This window comes from Durio zibethinus, chromosome 28 (assembly GCF_047325235.1).
Source record: "Durio zibethinus cultivar Kanyao isolate XHJ-2024 chromosome 28, ASM4732523v1, whole genome shotgun sequence".
Taxonomy (NCBI): domain Eukaryota; kingdom Viridiplantae; phylum Streptophyta; class Magnoliopsida; order Malvales; family Malvaceae; genus Durio; species Durio zibethinus.
In genome coordinates this window covers 4,776,310-4,796,303 of record NC_143189.1, presented here as the reverse complement: position 1 = coordinate 4,796,303, position 19,994 = coordinate 4,776,310, and the positions used below count along the sequence as shown (strand labels likewise).

At 28.7% G+C, this 19,994-nt stretch overlaps 1 pseudogene across 4 annotated transcripts; it reads right to left on the bottom strand.

Annotated features, from left to right (window-relative positions):
• Window positions 1-14,549: 14,549 nt before the first annotated feature.
• On the bottom strand, window positions 14,550-16,610 carry LOC111280712 (protein ELF4-LIKE 4 pseudogene; annotated as a pseudogene). 4 transcript variants are annotated; one of them, XR_016335159.1, is made up of 2 exons: window positions 15,980-16,610; window positions 14,550-15,210 (listed from the first exon to the last, which is right to left on the bottom strand). The product of XR_016335159.1 is annotated as a protein ELF4-LIKE 4 pseudogene, transcript variant X3 (transcript). The 4 variants fall into 4 exon arrangements; XR_016335157.1 differs by having other exon boundaries at window positions 16,052-16,608; XR_016335158.1 differs by lacking the exon at window positions 15,980-16,610 and adding an exon at window positions 15,384-15,956.
• Between the last annotated feature and the right edge of the window lie 3,384 nt (window positions 16,611-19,994).

Here is a 19,994-nt window from a genome sequence, read left to right as displayed (position 1 = left end):
ACTTTCAAGGTGTTCACAAATAAAATAATAATTTTTTTCAATGAGGGGAGGTTATACTTGTATTACCATTTCTCTTCATCTTTATGCATATTCTTTGAAGCTCTCAGTTACTTTCTTTTTCATACTTTATAAAGATAGACGATCTGAAACTAAATCCTTGACATGCTGATACTGTGTAAAAAAACTTTTGTGAGCTCTTGTTAAGAATGAATACGAGTTTTATCTAGTTGAACATACCATCTGGCTGCAGATCCCATAAGGCTATCCTAAAATACGTGTATTAATAACTTTTCATCACGAGCATGTGCTGTCATCTTATGATAATACATGATGATGTGAGTCATTGGACATTTCATGCCATCATATTTTTTAAATTCAGGGACCTTAAATTTAGGTAGAATGACCATGTCAGGGACCAGTAGAGCCATAAAAATTCATTCCTTCTATTACCCTAAGCCTTTCTTCCAATAGTTTTATCTTTTCCTAGGCACTAGTATTTTTTACTTTTTCAGGTATCTTTATCTCTAACTTTTCTTTTTCTTTGGGATCATCTAAATCAGGAACCAAGATTGGCTCGGGTGGTTTTTTCATCATAATATGATTAACAAAATTTTGAAATTGTCCTAGAGTAGGTGTGGATGTCACTTTTGGATAAGGATTGGAATATCCATTAGGAGTAAGAATTTGTTCTTTGATTTCTTGAGAAGGTTGGGTCAATCGTGGCTCACCTTTTCACGAAAACTTAAATTTTTTCTTCTTATTTTTTTTTCAGCTTCTAATTTTTTTTTCACAAGCTCAATTTTTTATAACTACACTTCTTTTGAAAAATTAGTTGATCTATGTGAACTATCATCAAGAAGGAATATTATATCTTTAGGTCACTTTACTTTTCAAATTTGATAATCAGGGGTGACTTTGTCGATGAGAGGCCCCAATCTCATTTTTCATATTTTTTTCATGTTTGAATCAGCTGCTCTAAGGTTCTTAGTGAATTTGATTCCCCGTAAGTGAATTCTACTTGAGCCAGGCCATGAGTGGCGAAAATGAACTGTCTCGCACCAAATTACTTGAGCACCATTAACGGAGCATAACTTACAACACCCCATAGCCCTAATAGTGGTATCCACGACTCATTTTCTCTACGGTAAATAAGGACACCCGAGGCATCTAAGGTGCCATCCATTTAATTTTATCTCCGATAAGCCTTCATAAGAATAAAACCCACTCTCCCTTGATCTTCAATGTCGACCATTGACTTCTATAAAACTCATTGATTGGTACCTTATTTTGAACATACAACTTTGAAAAAGCACTCTTCCCACATTTGAAATGACTTTTGATCCACACATATAATAACGGTGCACATCTTATGAACCTTCTTTTTCCATTTCGTTGATAAAAATTCAATGATTGGATAGTTTTTACTAAGATTGCTAGTGCGAGATTAATTGCTTGGGTTTCATTTGCTCAAAAAAATCCACCATAATTATCTCAATATAATCCAAAGTCTTCGAAAAAATTATCATACCATACAATGCTAGAGCAAACACAGCCATGCCTTGGTCATCATTTAAATGCTCCTGAATGAAGTTTCGAAGAAAGTCTCAATGAATGCCAAGATGTTCACCTTTAGGCTTCACGAAAGAATTAATAGTTTTCACTTTAACCCTCATAAGCTTGGCTAACTTTTTGTGATAATCTGATTTTGACTTTCGGATAAATACTTTATCTAGACACTGTAGTTCTATCTCGAGCAAAATCAAATATTCTTTAATAGTTGACATTAAATCTTTTTGATTAAAAATGAAACATCTATAAAACGGATCTCAAAACTGTATAACTGTCCTAATCAATTGTTCATCCATCACTATCAAAATAAGGGATGCAATCTGTCTGAACTTCTTGCAAAAGCTTTTTTTTCTCTTTTCATTTAATTGATCCCAAATAGTGACTAAGTTTTCTAAATCATTCTGTATGAAATTTAAATGTACCTTCTCAGGTAACTCTGACACATAACTGGTAGGAAGACAATCTCTACTTTTTTGTTGGTCATCTTTTGATTAAACATCTACTTTATTATATGACTCATATGAGACATTGACTGAAGATGAGTAAATCTATAATTCTATGGGATCCATGAAGACTTCTTAAGAGAAAACTATCCTAGAGAAAATATCTCGATGCAGAGCTGTGTGACATGATTATGCAAAAAAAAAAATAAACAAAATTGAGTTAGTGTGAGGATGTGATTTGAGAAAAACATTTTTTTTATGTTTTGAGATTTTTTGTTTGGTTTTGTTTTGTATTAGAAATAGGTATTTCCTACAAGAAGGTAGACGAGGCTCTATCTAAGGCTGGTTTTCTAGGCTTATTACATGCTGAGTTTGGATTGACACGCGACTAAAGGTTCTCAAATTATTTCTCATTATCATCCATATTGGACTAGTAAGGCACCTCGATCCTTCACCCATAGGCTACGAACGAAAATGACTCAATTTGAGTGGAAGTATTTCGTTTGCCATTGCAGAGGTTATCACCTCACGAGAGCATAGGTACTTTACTTCCTCTTATAAGGGACGGAGCCCGAGTATAGAGCTCATGCATAAAATGCATTATGTTATTGTGTGTGCAAATGTTTTCTAATCTATCAAGAGTATTATATACGTAAAAATAAAGCATAAAAGGCATTGCAAAAGAAATGTGTGTGAATTTTTTTCTTTTTGTTTTTGAGTTTTTTTTTACTTTTTTTGTTGAAAATGAAAAATAAAAATCTAAAAAACTGATTATAGCTCTTTAAATCAAAATTTGAGGATAACACAGTTAATTTTGGCCTGACTCTCAAAAACAAATGACATCTCCAGTGGAGTCGTCAAGTTGTCGTAACGATTTTGGAATAGCCCGACGAATTTGGAAACGAAAATAAAAGAACGAAAAATAGAGTCGTCACCAATCTTTTTTGGCTAGGGGCGATTGGCCACTTATTAAAATTTATCTTTTTAATAAGATTTTAAAATTAATTAAAATTTATTAAAAAGATAATTTTATGATCTGCGAAACAGTCTGGATTCGAAAATCGATTACACGTGGGGAAGGATTAGCACCCCCACAGCACCCATTTAAAAATGGTACCACTTAACTATGTGTTATCCATTGATTTTAATAAAAACATTCTTATTTTCGATGTTTGAAAAATAATTTTCTTAATTTTTTTTATTTATTAGAAATTGGTTTTTTTTTAATTTTTTTAAAAAGTCTATTATTCAAATTTTATTCGAGAAAAATAAATCAAAACATTTTTATTGAAATAATTTTTAAAATGTTTCAATATGTTGGTAACATTGAAAGAACTCTTTCTCACCTAAAGATTTTTTAGGCATCGCTTCTCAAAATACCATAAAATCTCATTTTCAGAGGTTTAAATTTATTTTTCATAAAAAATTTTATGTCGTGCATGCAATGCAAATGATAATACGTTAATGCACACATTTTATTTTTTTATTTAGAAATTTTATTAATTTTTATTAATATTTTCATTTAAAAAAAAAAAGAATTTTTATTATTTGAAGATTTTCTATAAATATTCCAATACATTGGTAATATTTTAAAAATATATTCTCACCTAAGGAGTTTTTAAAGCATCTTTACTCAGAATACTTTTATAATCCCATTATTTGATAAATTTTCTCTTTTTTTCATTTTTTATTACTTATTCTTAATTTATTAATTAATTTTATTTTTTTATTATTAAAAAAAAATTATTGTATTGAAAATTTTTTATAAATACTCCAATACACCGGTAGTATTTAAAAAAATCTTCTCACCTAGAGATTTCGTAAGTATCACTACTTAGAGTACCTTTGAAACTCATCATCGAATAAAAATTTTATTTTCTAACAATTTTTATTAATTTTGTATTATTATTAAGTTTATTTTTTTATTTTTAAAGTTTATTTTAAAAATAAAAAAAATTTAACTACATATTTCATCATTTAATCTAACAAACATAATTATTTTAATATGCATAAATATTATAAAAATAATATATAAAAAAATTCAAAAAAAAATTTTTTTTACCTGAACCAGACCGGTCAACGGTCAGGTCAAAGCGAGTTCAATCTGATTGGTTCGATGGTTTGGGTCCGATCCGGCTCGATCTAGGTCGGTTCAGCTGGATCGATCAAAGGTTAAAAGAAAATGGGCCATCGGGTCAGTTGCGCGGACCTTGAGTCGGGTCGACTAGTTGACGCGTAGATCCTGGGTGCTTAAAACGATATTGTTTTGGGCCTTTATTGAAACGACGTCGTTTTGGCTTTGGTAGTTTCTATAAATGTCCAAAAAAAATATTTTTAGCTCATTTTTCTTCTCCCCTAAAAAAAAACTCTCTCATTCTTTTTTTTCAGCCCAATTGGGGCCGGTGGCCGTTGGTCGTGGCGATCGCCGTGGTCCTTACCGGGGGCAAGCTTCGACCACCGTCGTCGATGTCGAAAAATTTTAAAATCCCCCAGGAAACTCATTACAGCCTTTTGAGTCCAGATCTAAACTCAGTTCTACGAAAAAGGGCTCCAAATTACATAGATCTAGCCTGAAAAATTCAGCCAAAATTTTGTTTTTTTATGTATTCTGACCCTCTTTTTATTTTACTAACTTTGCTTTCCTTTTTTGCAGGTGATCTCAGCGTTGGGTTTCTTGTTCCAGGAGACTAAATTGATTTTTTTTTTGTATATTTTTTTTGTTATTTTTCTGGCAGAAAAGCTTTTCTTTTTTTTTGGCAGGCTATCTTCTCCTCTTTCTTAGTCTGGCATAGAGCTCTATTTATAGAGCTCCGATCATGCCTCGTGCCTGGCTTGGCAGAAGGTTTGGCAGGGGGTGTCGTGTACAGTACCCCAAACACCAACCCCTTCTCTCTGCCCCCTTATCATTATATGCTATCCAGTCTTGGAGTATGATGGCAATGAGCATAGAGCGTGGGTGTGAACAGGGATGAACAAGAATGAACAAGGGGTGGCAGTGGTGTCGTGCACGGCACCCACTACCACCAGTCATTTGTTTTTTTCCTTTTGTTTCTTAGCTTTTGTTTTTTCGTTTTTATATTTTTTTTGTTTGTTATTTTTTCATTTTTCATTTTTTTGGTGTATTTTGTTTAATTTTAAAAAATAAAATAAAAAATAAAAAAAAAGATAGGCTGAGCCTAAATAACAAAATAGGCTTCAGGCCCGATCAAATTTGGCCTTCTAGCCCAATCGAATTGAAATTGGACCTCAGCCCGATTGAACTTGGGCCTCGACCTTAAATTTCGAGGATCTTTACTTAAATTTTGTATAAATTTGGTGTTTATATTCTATATCGTTGAACATGAAAACATCTATATGCAAGGTCCCAAAACTATACTAAAGCTCTTATTAGCTGGTTTTTCATTGGCATTTGAAGGAGGGAAGCAATATAACCATATTTTTCCTCAAAAGCCATATTCCTAGGAGTTGTTACACAACACCAAATTTTGACTAACTCAGAAATGTCATTTTATTGAAGCCTCAGTTTACTTTTTTCAGGCAAAATTTCCTCTTTAAATTATTTCATACATTTTTTTTTATTTTAAGCTTCAAAGATAGAGTTATCACCACATAAGTCTCTTGACACACAATGGGCTTCGAAGCTGAGAATATCATGATAGTGTTTTCAAAGCAAGACTAAAAATCTTCTTACTGATATTAGCACATTGACAAGTACATCCCATATGCAAATGTTTATGATGATGTATGATCATAAAACAAAAAGAAAGCAGAACATATTAGGGTTAGTAATCGTATTAAAATAAATATTTTTCTCATGTATCCTAATTTAAGGTACAATCTATAAAAATGGTATAGCTTTATTTAAGGTTGTCTTTTTAAGGTTCACTATATACAAGGTTTGATAATTAACACAGGCTAAAAAATTCCTAAATTGATCCCCATTGTCGTCTATTCTGTACTAGTAAGGCCTTCGATCTTCAATCATAATGAGTTATAGAAAAAAAAGGTTCAACTTGAGTGAAAGTATTTTGCTAGCCCAAGTGGAGGCATTGCAATCTTAGGAAAGCATAAATACTTTACTCCGTCTTAAAAAGGGATAGATTTGAGAGCTGGGGTATAAAGTTCATTCATAAATGCAAATGTATGCGTGTGTGAGGGAACGTGCCAATTATTAATTAAAATAAAATCAACAATATAATTAGCAACAATATAAGACAAGTAAAATAACATAACAAAACTAAATGAAACCATCAAAATTTTACCTTTTTTTTTTCTTATTTTTGTTCTAAGATAAGATAAGAAATTAAAATTAAATATAAAAAAAATCATAAAATCGAAGTTTGGATTACACATATTTAATTTTACCTTAACTCTCTAGCATCTCTAGCGAAGTCGCCATGCTGTCATAATGACTTTTCATCGGGAGGACTTGATAACTAGACTTGGTGAAAAATTTCGGAGTTGTTACCAATCTTTTTTGGAATATGTGATTAACCACCCAAAAATATCATCTTTTAATAAAAATCTTAAAATTAATTAAGATTTACTAAAAAAAATTTAAATCTACGAAATCAGGGTTGGGTCAGAGAGTACGATTACAAATCAGAAAAGATATTAGTACCTTCACATCACTCGTTCGAAGAACGGTACCAATTAAACGTATGTAATCTTTTAATCTTGACAATATGATTTTTTTATATTTAAATTTAATTTCCTTAAATTTATTTAGGAAAAATATTTTTTATTGTGAAGTTAATATTATTATTATTTTCGTATTCTTTTAATCTTGTCATCATTTATTTATTTAAATAAATCTTTATTCAGCAAAAATATAACTATTTGGATTATCCCAACTCTTTAGTAAAATTCAAAAATATTTTTTTTAATAATTAAGAGATTTATTTAATGAATTATTTTTATTTTTTTATTATCATTTAAAAATATATATATATGTATGTATGCAGAAAAGAATAATTTTTAAATTATCATGACTCACCATTGAAATCTAAAAATATTCTATTTATTTTTTTACTTGCATTAAGAAAATTTATTATTATAATCAATTATTATTATTATTATTATTATTATTATTATTAAAACTGATTTTAGGATTATCCCAATTCTTTAATGAAATCCAAAAATCATTTTTCTAATTAATTTTTTTTTTTTACTTTTAGAATTTTTTCGACTTTATAGCTAGATCCTAAAAATTTTAAACTAATTTTAAGATTATGACAACTTTTTGGCAAGATCCTAAAAAAACCTTTCTCTTTTGTGATAATTGAATTTTTCTTGTAATTTTTCTTAAAATTCTTACTTAAGATATTTGATTAAACAATTAATTTATTATTTATTATTTTGTTTTGGCCAAAGTAGGTGTCCACATTAGTAATTAAATTAAGACTATGTTATTTGTTAACATTTTAGTTACATGAGTGCCCATTATTTTATTGAAAAAATATTTCATATATGCAAAATTTTTAAGTCTATACAGGGAGAGTTATTACATATTTTGTCAAGATGTATTTAAAATATTAATAAATTAATATAATAAGTAAAAAAATTTATATTTGATGTACTGTAGTTAATCAAATGATGTCATTTCATTGACGAATATATCATTTCATTAACGAAGTACATCAATAATACCATTTCATTAATAAATAAGTTTTTAACTAATATTACTTTTTTATAAATTTATTTTAAGGAATGATATTTATTTATTAATAAGATAGTATTATCTAATTAATTAATAATGTATAGAATCTATACATCGATAATGTATCAAATATAAATTTTAAATAAAAACACATGATAATATTACAAACTTACTTATAAAATTTAAAATTTTAATCTAGAATAATAATCCTATTTTATTACTTATAATAATTATGGGAGAAAAAATCCAAAAAATCAAAAATTAATTCGAAATCGTAGTGTTTGATTGAATTTAGATTAATTTTTTTATTCGGTTCAGATTTAGTTTAGACTTTAAATATATATAAATTTGAATATTAATATATATATATATATATATTAAATTCGAATTGAATTTCGGATCGAAAAGTAAAAAAATAAAAAATAAAAAATAAAAATAAAAACTAATTATATATTTTTATTAGCTTTTATATATTTTAAATTTTTACAAAATTCGGTTCGAATCGAATCAATTTCAAGAAAAAGTCAGTTCGAATTTGGATTAGATTTTTAAATTTCATAATACTATATATTATCTGAAAAAATTGAACTAAATTCGATCCAATTTGAACCATTATCACATCCAATATTAATAATTGCTTTAAAAGTTTTAGAATTAATATAATGAATAAATTTTAAAATATAGTGAAATATTCATTATGGTATCTTAATTTTAAAAATCAATAATATGATATATGAATTATAAATCTATTAATTAATGTGGTATTTAAAGGATTGTTTATTCATCACGTATTATCATTTAAAGTTAGTCATGTTAAAGGTGATTATACTATTAATTCATAGATTTATAAATCATGTATCATATTAAAAAAATTTTAAATTCAAATATCATATTAAATATTTTATTATAATTTAAAGATCAAAAGTTTTAATTTGAAACATTAAGAGTTTTACTAATAGGTACTCTTAGGACATTTTTTAAAATTAATGAATGTTTATTTATTTGTAACTTCAAAAATTCTTTTATTGTAAAATTCTTTCATTAAATGTTGTAGTTGATAATTAATAAACTGATTCCTAATATATTAAAAAAATATTTTTTAATATTGTAATATTAAAAAAAAATCCTAAGAACAGCTTTAGCAAAATCCAAAATTTAAAACAGTTTTTTTTTCCAATCCCAATTTGTTGTAAACTTTAATTCATTCTACTTATAGTGTATGATAAATGCAAATAGAGCACTAGAATTTCATGGTGGAATGTGTTCTTCATGCCAAGAAAAGTTTGTTGTTGGGATTCGTGAGAGTTGACTGAGAACAGAGGTAACTGCGGGAAGCCCACAAGGAAAGCCCAATAAAGGCCAAAACTGTCATCGAAAACAATCCAAGAAAATTAGCTGAGAAAGATGAATCACTGCTGATGGCTTTAGGAATTCCATACACCATAATTAGAGCATGAATGGTGCAAAACTGTGGTGGAGAAACACAAGGTTTCAGCTTTGAAGAGGTATTTGTAGGGTCGATAACACAACTCACTTATGAAGGATTTTAATCCGATCCAATTTTATAGAATCAATTTTTTTTAAATAAGATTTTAAATCGGATTGGATCAAGTAAGGTTATAAAAATTGATGTGAAATTGAGCTCGAGTTTTAGATAAACACAATTTGATTCGACTCGATATTATATAAAAAATTATTTTTTAATTATTTTATTTATATATTTATATAATTATATATTTAAATATTTATATTTAAAAAATAATATTTTATATTTAAAAAAATAATATTTTATTAATTTCAAATCAAGTCAGATCAACTATGATTTATACAGTATTGAGTCGGATCGAGTTCGGATATAAAAAAATAAAAAAAAAATTTTTAAGATCAAGTTTGAGTTTGATGAATATAAAATCAGAACAAATTCGAGATAAATAAAAACTCATTCCATCCCGGTTCGACTCAACCTCTCATCATCCCTAAGTATTTGTTTAGTCTTCTCATAGGCCGAATACGCTACGTTATATTATTGGTACTCATCAGTATGGGTGTAAATGATATATTAGTACTCGCAAGTTACTCGGATTCGATTCGAAAAAAACTCGAATTCGGTTCGATTATTATCGAGTCGAGCTCGAGTTCGAGTAGCTCGCGAGCCTAATCGAACTTTTATATTTAAATATATTTTTATTATTTTAATTAATAAAATATTTCAAGTTCAAGTTCGAGTTCGAGCATGAATAATCGAATTTTTGTCGAGTATACGAATCGAGCTTATTTTTACATATTAATCGAGTTTAATCGAGCGAGCACGAGTAGCTCAAATTCGATCACGAATCGAGCTCGAGCTTCAAAAATAAAACTCAATCAAGCTCGAACTGAGTATCGAGCCCCAAGTTATGAGTCGAGCTCGAGCTCGAACTTTTCACTATTCGGTTCGACTTGGCTCGTTTACAGCCCTACTCACCAGTAGTCTTCTTGCAGTTAACTAGAAATTTGCAGTAGTCAGTGATTGGAAAAAGCATGGCCTTTTGCTTTATCCTTTTCGCATATTCATATGTGTATTCTTTGCGTTAAATATATGTAAAATATAAAAATTTTTATGTTATAATTTGTATAAAACTCGTCAAACATAAAATATATTTTTAATTTTTATCAAATTTATATGTAATTTTTATTAAAATTTTAAATCAAACATTGGACACGACTTTCGTATATTTTTTATATTATTTTTATATTATGATAAAATATCATATTTAAAATTAATAGATTTAATAACTTCGTAGCTAAGACTTTTTCCTTTGTAACTTGTTCCTAGAAAAAGGCAATTCTGACAAACTTAAGAGAATCTAGAAGCAACTGTTGAAACTTGAAATTGAAACAATTTAATGTCAATACTTAATAGTAACTGGATTCAAATCTTTTTACTAACCAATAAATAGAAAAGAAACTTTAAAAGGTTTATCAGATGCTCATTTTCAATCAATTTTAGTGAAGCTTGTTTCTTGACTCTGTTTGCTGATTTTGAGAGCGCAAAAGAACAACTTTTTCATTGTAATAGATTCAGACGGAAGCACTAACAATTCGTACAAAGCTACCATTGACAGGGTAGTGCAGCAAGTGGAAGCCATGGAGGATACTGCATCTACATGTCTGGCAGCACTTGAAGTAGTCCCACAACCAAGATTCACATTGATTTGAAGTCTCTGAATAAGCATGTCTGCTTCTGTTAAGGAAAAAAAAACATACCCATAATATATCTAGTCATTCTCTGAATAGTTCATACCACTGCTACTTCCTAGTCAAAGGTTCTGAGACAACTCTCTGCTATTTTTCATCTTTTTTATTCTTGAAATTCTCAGGATCTGAGTTTTGATCACTAACAGATCATAATCTAGTATTCTAACAAGAGATTTTTCCTTTTATTTCAGGAATAAAGGCAGACTGGTTTGAGCTCTCCATCTTGGTATTCTAGAACAATTAGTGATGTCCAATTTATTCTTTGTCATTCATGATTTTACAGCTGTTCTTTCAAATGCAGAGATTCCTAAATTCATTAAAAACAAAATAAAAAGATTTAGTCATTGCAATAAAAAAGGTAGTCATCAACAAGACGATGTCTGAATTGAAGTGGGAACAAATAATATCTGTACAATGTGTGGTGGAATCGTTCAAAAGGCAATGCAAGAAAAGCAATGGAATCAGTGATTATTTATGCACAAACATTTAAATTTCAAACCACCTTTTTCTTTTTTATTTTCTCTTAATAGGCTGTAAATGGAGGAGACAAGGAATCAGATTGGAAAGAGTATTTGACTATATTGATGGAGAAAGCAGAGCTGTAGCTGCCATAAGCATACTCAAGCTCCTGTGATGTTTTCAGGCTGGTAAATTTGTTTCTCCTGAATTTGAACTGCAAAAGTTTACATTGAAGTTGATCTACTGAAATTTTTACATGGTAATTTTCGTAGTAATTTTCATACCAAAATGAATGCTGATTTTGAGGGCAAACTGAAAGGCTTGGCCTAAAGCAGCTACGATAATCTCATGGCAGGTTCATTTCAACATCATAGTTTTCATTTTCATTTATTGCTACAATTTTGGCTTGAAAATTTTAACTTAAATGATAGTTAATTTCTTTTAAAGAATCCTATGAAACTTTTCAATTAGAAATTGAAAAGCTCTCACCGCATAAAAAGGATACAATTATAAATCGCATCTTCTGATATTAAAATAGTCTTCCCAAATTTTGAAACGGACCCTTAAAAAATATGTTAACAATTATGGATTTTTTCATGGGTTAATTAAAATCTTTAATTAGAGTTTTATTTTTTACTTTTGACACTGTTCCAATTACAGTATTGCCAAAATCAAACTTTTATCATTACAACTAACATTCACCAAAAATGAAGTCCTCTTTTAGTGCGATATATAAAATTAATAAATGAAGAAAAAAATGGAAGAGAACAGGGACATAGAAGGATACAATGGAGTACGGACGCAATCTTTCATTCTTTATTGTTTGATTCCTCCACTGTAAGTGCAGAGAGCATGCCCAACTTTTTAAAACCAAAAATCCTCATGTCTTCTCTCTCCCACCTTCCTTTTCAAAAGCCCTTTAGATTCCCACATTTGGGTCATTTACCTTTTTCTTTTCCACAATGCTGAAAAGGAAAAAAAAAAAAAAAAAAAACTATGTTATCTTTGGAATATAATTTATTCACGTTATCTGTTTTTTAGCATAAAATTGACTTTGATTAGGTTAGGAGGAGACCCATTGATTTCATTTTATTTGAAGTCCACAAAAGTTATTACCCCCATTCCTTTTTCTTTCTCTAGGTGAGTCCTTTGCAGCATTAAACCTTCAATTTCATATTTATATTTGATATTTGATGCATAAGAAGTCAGCTAAATGAACCCTTTTTAATCATATCAATAATGCAATATTTCTTTTAACTGACCGTGAAATTTTATTGATATACTAATAATAAAATTTTTTTAATTTTATAAATGAGATTAAAAAAATTATCACATGTTTTATTTTTTAATTAAATTTTTATAGTTTAAAATAGAATTTAAGGAAAATGTATCTTTATGGACGTGATGGACGGGATAATTTCACTGCAAACAAGGCAATGCATGTCCTGCTTCAGAACGTGATTCAAGCTGAGTGGATAGAACAAATATAGGCAATGATTTAATTAAGTTTCCTCAGAATGGACAGCCGCAAAAGTTGAAAGTAAGTTCCCCAAAATGGGGTACCAGCCTGATGAGCCTGACAGATAGTGCTAATCAGCCTAATTTAATGTTCAGGATGCAGCAAGTTTTTTTTTCTCTGTGATCCACTATCTGCAAAAACTTTATAAAAGTGATCAAAGGATGAAGGCATTATTGTTGTGCCAATCCAGATGAAGGAGCTCATTAAAGTAGTATTAGTAGTAGATTATCTATTCTGATCACATGTTTTGTTTCAGACAGTGCTATCTGGTTTTGTCCTAGCTGTCACCAAGCATAACTGATCTAATCTTTAATGATCACCTTAAACAAAAGCAATATGTGATCTGCTTTTATTGTATGAGCTATGGAACCGGTGCAGCTTCCTGCAGATGCCAGAAAAGAGTTTTCACATGTTGCCTTGATTGGTGGCTGGAAAATGGATGTTAAGGTCAATTAATATGGGTAGAAAAAGTTGTCAGGAAAGACAAAGATCAAGCAAATATCCAAGGATTAAACTTTAAGTCTTTAACCATTGTACAGCAGAGCCCACAAGCATTGGGATAGTCTCATTTGTTTTGATTTACAAGATTTCACTTCACTTGAGCACCAATAATTGGAGTAACACCTATGTCAACAATGTTCATTTCTTCCTTTTACTTTTATTTAAAGGCAACAATGTTCAAAATTTAAACAAGAAACTAGCCATTCACAGCAAAACATTCACATGGGGTCCTCCACCCAAATCTAGGAAAGTGATAAGTGGTTCTGGGAAAATAACAGAAAGGAAAATGCAACGAAAGTCCAGGGCTCCACTAACAAACGTGTTTGTTCTATCAATTGCCTGTGTCTGTGGACAGAAGATGGATAAATGAAAACTGTAATGACATCACAAAAAATGCAATAGAAATCAAGTAATCACTTGACCCTGACCTTTGTTGTCTGATTTTCTCTTTCTCTAAGTGCTGGTGCTTTCTTTTATACCACCTAGGGTGGAGTCTTCTCTATTATTAGCACTTAAGTTTCCTTTTTCTCAACAGAAAGGATGCGTAAGACTTCCAAGTGATTGCCATTGATTAGGACAATATAGTAGTCCAAAGGACAGTCATCATGTCCAATTGGAGGTTTAAGCTTATGGTGTTTCAATCAAAACAAAATGAAATAAACCCAAAGCTAAAGCTGCTTTCTGCACTTTGTTCCCCATAGCATCTTCAACCGAAAAAGGCATATAATTCTCAAGATCATTGCAGAATTGTATGTTAGTATTTTACTCAGTTCCCCGCAGGGACACAAAGCTGAGAGAATATGAACACGAGCTTCTAAACTTAAAGAACCTGCAATCTGAGGGATATAAAAACAGTATATACCAACCCCTTCACTGCAATCTACAATACACAATCAAGAATCTCTTTTGACAGACATCGGGAAAGAATAAAGAGGGGTTGTTGAAAGTTCCCATCAAAAGTAGATCAGTGGAACTGAAAATGCTTCAAAACTGTTTTTAATGACAGTTAAGCACTCAAGCTAGGTCCATTAAACAATAATTAAAGATGCAGACTGAGTACGGATAAGATAACCTTATACTAATTTATTAAACAAAGGTACACGTAGCAAAGAAAAAAAGAAGAAAAAAAAAAAAAAACAAATCCACAGTAACATAGCCAGAATTTTGCGGATGTTGAACAAGATAATGCTCGATTTCAACAAGATAGCATAGTTATACATGATTACAAGGGTAAATTTCTAGGATGTTATTTCAATGGAAAAGGTGAAGACTGAGGATTATTTTGATGCTTCAAAAACCTCAGATGCATTTCACGTTTTCATTGAAAGAGTTACAGAATACTATCAAAAAAAAAATTTTCCAGTTCAGTATAAAAAATACTCCTCTTATTCCACGGTGAAAGAGAACAGAATTATACCAAAAGCTGAGTTTGATCAAATTTACCCAGATCTAATTCTCTTCTGAGTAGCTTTTCCATCAGATTTGAATGTCCCAGCTGAATCGCCTTCTGATGAAGCCGCCATAGATCTGGTGAAAGAGCTGGAGAGATCTGCATAGAGATCAACAACTCTTCTAATGTTGTTATTCAATTCTTTAATTAATCCCACGTTCCTGCTCAAGTTATCAGGGATCTTAGACTCATGGTTTTGGTTAATCTCGTTGATTAGCAACCTGTTTTGACACAGGATGTCTTGAACTTGCACAAAACTCTTTTGAAATGTCTGCAAAACCTTGTCATCTACTTGAGTTCCATTACCAAATCCTGAAAACATATCACCTTCCATTCCAAAGTTACTTCACTTCAATCAAAACCAGACTTATTCCTGCAACAACAACAACAATGGTGCACATCCAAATTAGGAAAGAGAAAAAGGATGAAAGTTCGGATGGCACTCATTATTGTTTTATCTATCTCATCTCTATTCCTTCTAAAAGATAAAATTATTATACGACAATACATAAAAATGCAACATGGAAAGGCATGGAACAATCTAACCTCTATTTGTTTGCTGAAGAAAATGAATGTAAAAGAAAGAAAATCAAAAGTTTTAACACCTTGACTTTTCAGTTTGGATTATGGGGGCAGAAAATCTCACCAAAGTTAACAAAGTCAAATAGTTTAACAGTTTGGCTAGGATAAAATCAGTGCTAAAAGATTTTCCTTCGCCTTTCTCCACCTTTCCTCAGCAACCAAGCAGAGGACTGTGAGTGTGTGCATAAGAGACAATGTGTTAACACACACACAAACAGAATTTGGAACTGTTTTGTGTCGAAAAAGCAAACTCCTTTGCCCATAAAAAGCAACCTTATGTTTTCCTGTTATCTTCTTAAAAAAAAAAAAAAAAGAAGGAAAACCTAAGTTCTCATTTTGAAAGACCCCCACAAAATCATTCACCTAAATCTTTAAAAAAACAAAAAAACTGGAGACAAACAAATCTTGGTGTAAAAAAGGGAAGCATATTTCTTTTTGCTGTTGTTCATATATAGAGTTATAAAGAGATATCCATATCCCTTGAAGAAAAGAGTTAAAAAAAATGACAACTTAAAAGCAGGTAATATATAGTTGATTTATCAGGGAAAAAGATTAATTACCTTAATTACCATTAAAAGAACACAAATATGATAAAACAAAATCTGGGTTGCTATGCATTTTCCATCTCTTACCTTGAAACAACAAGACGTGTAGGGACAAGACACAGAAAAAAGCAGCAGAACTGAAATCTTAGAAAAAAAAAAAAGGGGATTTTGATTTTGATTTATTTTTTCCCAAGAAAAAAAAAAACAGATATGAATAGTTTTACAAAGATTGGAACGGAATCGTCTATTGTTTCTGGAGATGGATGAGAAAGAGATAGATTATATTCAACAGACAGGTCCTGAAATCATGAAACCACCAAAGAGACAGACAGATAGACAGAGACAGAGGGAGAGAGAGAATATAAGAAGGAAGATTTTATTGACACGCTCAGAAAGACACAACTATAAAATCGATGTTGTTGTTGTTGTTGTTGGTGTCTCTCTCTGTTTTGTCTCTCTCAAGAATTTCTAAGAGAAGGGCACGGCAATTCAGAGGCATAGAAATTTCTTCTTTTTTTTTTTTGTGGTTTTTTTATCTTTCTTCTTTACCTAGTCCTCTCCCTGTTTAACTTTATCAGGTGCAATATTTTTTTGGAGGTTGCTTTGGTTCATTGATTGTCCTGCGTCTGTTTTGGAATGCTGAGTTTTATACCTATAAGATTGGAGTAGATCCATATAAATGAATGATGAGGTTGAAAATAATAATGCAAATGAGATTAAGGATTCTTTTAAATAAACGATTAAATTTAAAATAATGATAAAAATAAAATTATTTATTATAATAATAAAATTAATAATTAATAATTTATTTAAATATAAAAATAATAATAACGATGAATTATAATAAAAAATAAATTAATTATTAATTATATTAAATTAAAATATATATAATTAAAATTTTAAATTATTTAATATTTATAAAATTTATTTATTATATAAAAGTTGCTAATAAATAATAAAATTTATTAATAAGTAATAAAATTTATTTATGATATTAAATTAATAAAAAAATTTATTTTAAGACTTTTAAATAAAAATTCATAATAAAAAAAATTTATTAAAATTATTTCAAATGCATAATATGTATTCATCTATTTTAAATTATTAAATACGATATTTTTTATCTTGATTGAAGGGATCGACCAATTTATTTACTTCAAAATTTTTCTCCAGAAAAAAAGATAAATTGAAAAAAAAAAATCAATAGCCGATCATCGACTGTGGTAAAAATGACTAGTTGATGACCGACATTTCAGCAAACGCACCATTAAATCATTTGGGGAAAAAACCTCGAGTGAGCACATCTGCCCATGGCAACTGCTCCTCACTTCTTCTTCAACTGCATCCAAGGGCCTAATTATTTTAGCTTTTGAGATTAATTCTTAAAGTGATGAGATTAAATTTAGTAATGAATTTAAACACAATGATAAAAGTAAAGTAAATTATAGTGAAAAAAATCATTAAATGTATTAAATTAAAATTTATATGTAATAAATATTTTAAATGTAATAAATATTTTATAAATGTAAAATAATTTAAATTTTTTGTTTTATATAAATTTTAATATAATATATTTAATATTTATTTTCTATTTTCATTATACTTTATCTCACTTAATTATATCCAAACACTTAATTTATCATTAATTTTAATTACATCATTACAGTATTTAATTTTATTATTATAATAATTAATTTCATTATTTTTATTATTTTCAAATTCATCGTCTATTTAAATAATTCAAAATTAAAAATATAAAAAAAAAAAAAAAAAGTGCAGTGGGCCACATGCCTTTTCCCATCAGTGGAGTTTAAGTTTTTCATTTGTGCCACGTACGCATGATTCAACCGTGCTATTGTTGCCCAAACAATTAAATATGGCGCAATTACACTAAAAAGTTGCCTAAATGCACTGAATAGTAGCTTCAATTCATTCCAAATGGGGCCTCAAACTTGTTTTCCTGCCGACGCGAATTCTTCGAATTGTTTGGGGCTTCATCTTCACCACTCGTTTAGATTTAGGTTGCATTTGTATATGACTTGAGTCCCGTTTCATTATTATTTTTTTTTTTGTAATTATTTGGATATCATATTATCAGTGTGATTGAAAAAAAAAAAAATCTTATCGTGCCTCAAAATTTTCACTGGACAGAAGGGGGCCAAGTAAGAATTTTCATTCTCACTGCAGTTCCATTTTCCATAAAAGATCCTATTTTATTTTATTTTTTACTTTTGAAACCACAGCGCACTCAAGCTTTTTTTTTTTAATTTTGTTCATTCTTTTTTTTTTAATTTTATTTTAAACTAAAAATAATTATTATTTTGATATAAAAACAATAATATTAAATTTTAATTATTTGTTAACTTTATAAATACCAAATATATTACAAATTTTATTATACATCAATTTTAATCTAATATCTATAATGATAAATTTTTTTATTATATTTTATCTTACCATCATCGTTACATTTACATATAAATATATATTTTATAATTATTTTTAATTATATCATTATAATATTTAATTTTATTATTATAATAATTAATTATATCATTATTATTTTTTTTAATCTTATCGAAATTAATTTTATTATCTATTCAAATAAACTTTTTAAAGGTTTAAGGAGCTGTTGGATATGCTGCGGGGTGGTAACAATGATATCATAGGTATCAAAGCAAGGATGGATCTAAAATTCTTTTTGAAAATACCCACTAGTGATATATATATATATATATATATAGTAACGAATTTATTAATTTTGTTAATAAAAAAGGTGTCCGGAATAAAATTTTAAGAGTGTTTGGAGGGAATTTTTCTTTAAATTATCTTATTTTTTTATTTTTAAAAGTATCTAGAATAAAATTTTAAAGGTGTCTAAAAAAATTCTCCTTTAAATTTTTTTTATTTTTAATTTTTAGGGTGTCCACAACTCCATTTACATCTGCTCTTATATTAAAAAGACGAATTACCCATTGAAACTCGAAGGTTTCTTCAATATTTAACTATTTTTTAGTTAAAATATTAAATTCAATAAATAAATTTAAACAAAAAATAAAATTCATTTAAAATTAAACTCATCCAGGTTCAAATCTAACTCGATCTTATTTAAAATATATATTATTTTATATTTATATATTTTGTATTATATAAAAAATAAATACATAATATTATAATGTAAACATTAAAAAATATTTTAAATTATCAACGTTTCAAAACTTAACAAAAACAAAAATACTAAAATTTAAATAAAAATTATATTTTATCTTTTGCTTAAGAAAAAAAATATGAATAGCCTTAAACAGGCCCAAACTGACCATTTATTAATTTAGGCAAGCTTAGGCACAATTTTAAATTTCAAATTATCTGGTTGAGTTAAGCTCAACAAACATAAAATATTGATATTATGCTTAAGAGTTAAGTTTACTCAAATTTGACTTAATTCGATCACGAACACTTTTATATATCATTATATATCAATACGTAGTTTGTTAATTTATTTTATTTTTATTGTCTAATAATATTGTCTTTAAGAAGACATAATGACATAATTTATAAATAAATTAAAATGAAAAATAATTATATTTTGTGTTTATTGAAATACAATATCAAATAATAATTATACTCAATTTTTGTACACGTGGAATTTATTGAATTTTAAGTAATGTAAGAAATTTCATAAAAAATCATTACTTAACAAAAATAACTCTCTTATCTATAACATTTATATGTCCTCATTAAGTCCAATGTAAACACTAGTCTAAAACTTTTTTTGTAAAAAAAATAGTAATAATATAAAATACTTTTATTATTTTAAATATATTAACAGGTCTGGGCTTACCAAAATATAGGGCCAACAAAGTTCAGTCCAAACACGGCCCATGGCACATCTTATTTAGAAGACCAATTATCAATTCCGGACCAAGCTGGCTATCTAACGACTGGGCCCAGTTAGAAGCTGCAATTTTGTTTGCTTGTCATCCCGTTGAAGCAGCGGTATACTAAACAACCAGTGGCGGTGGCCCCCCAT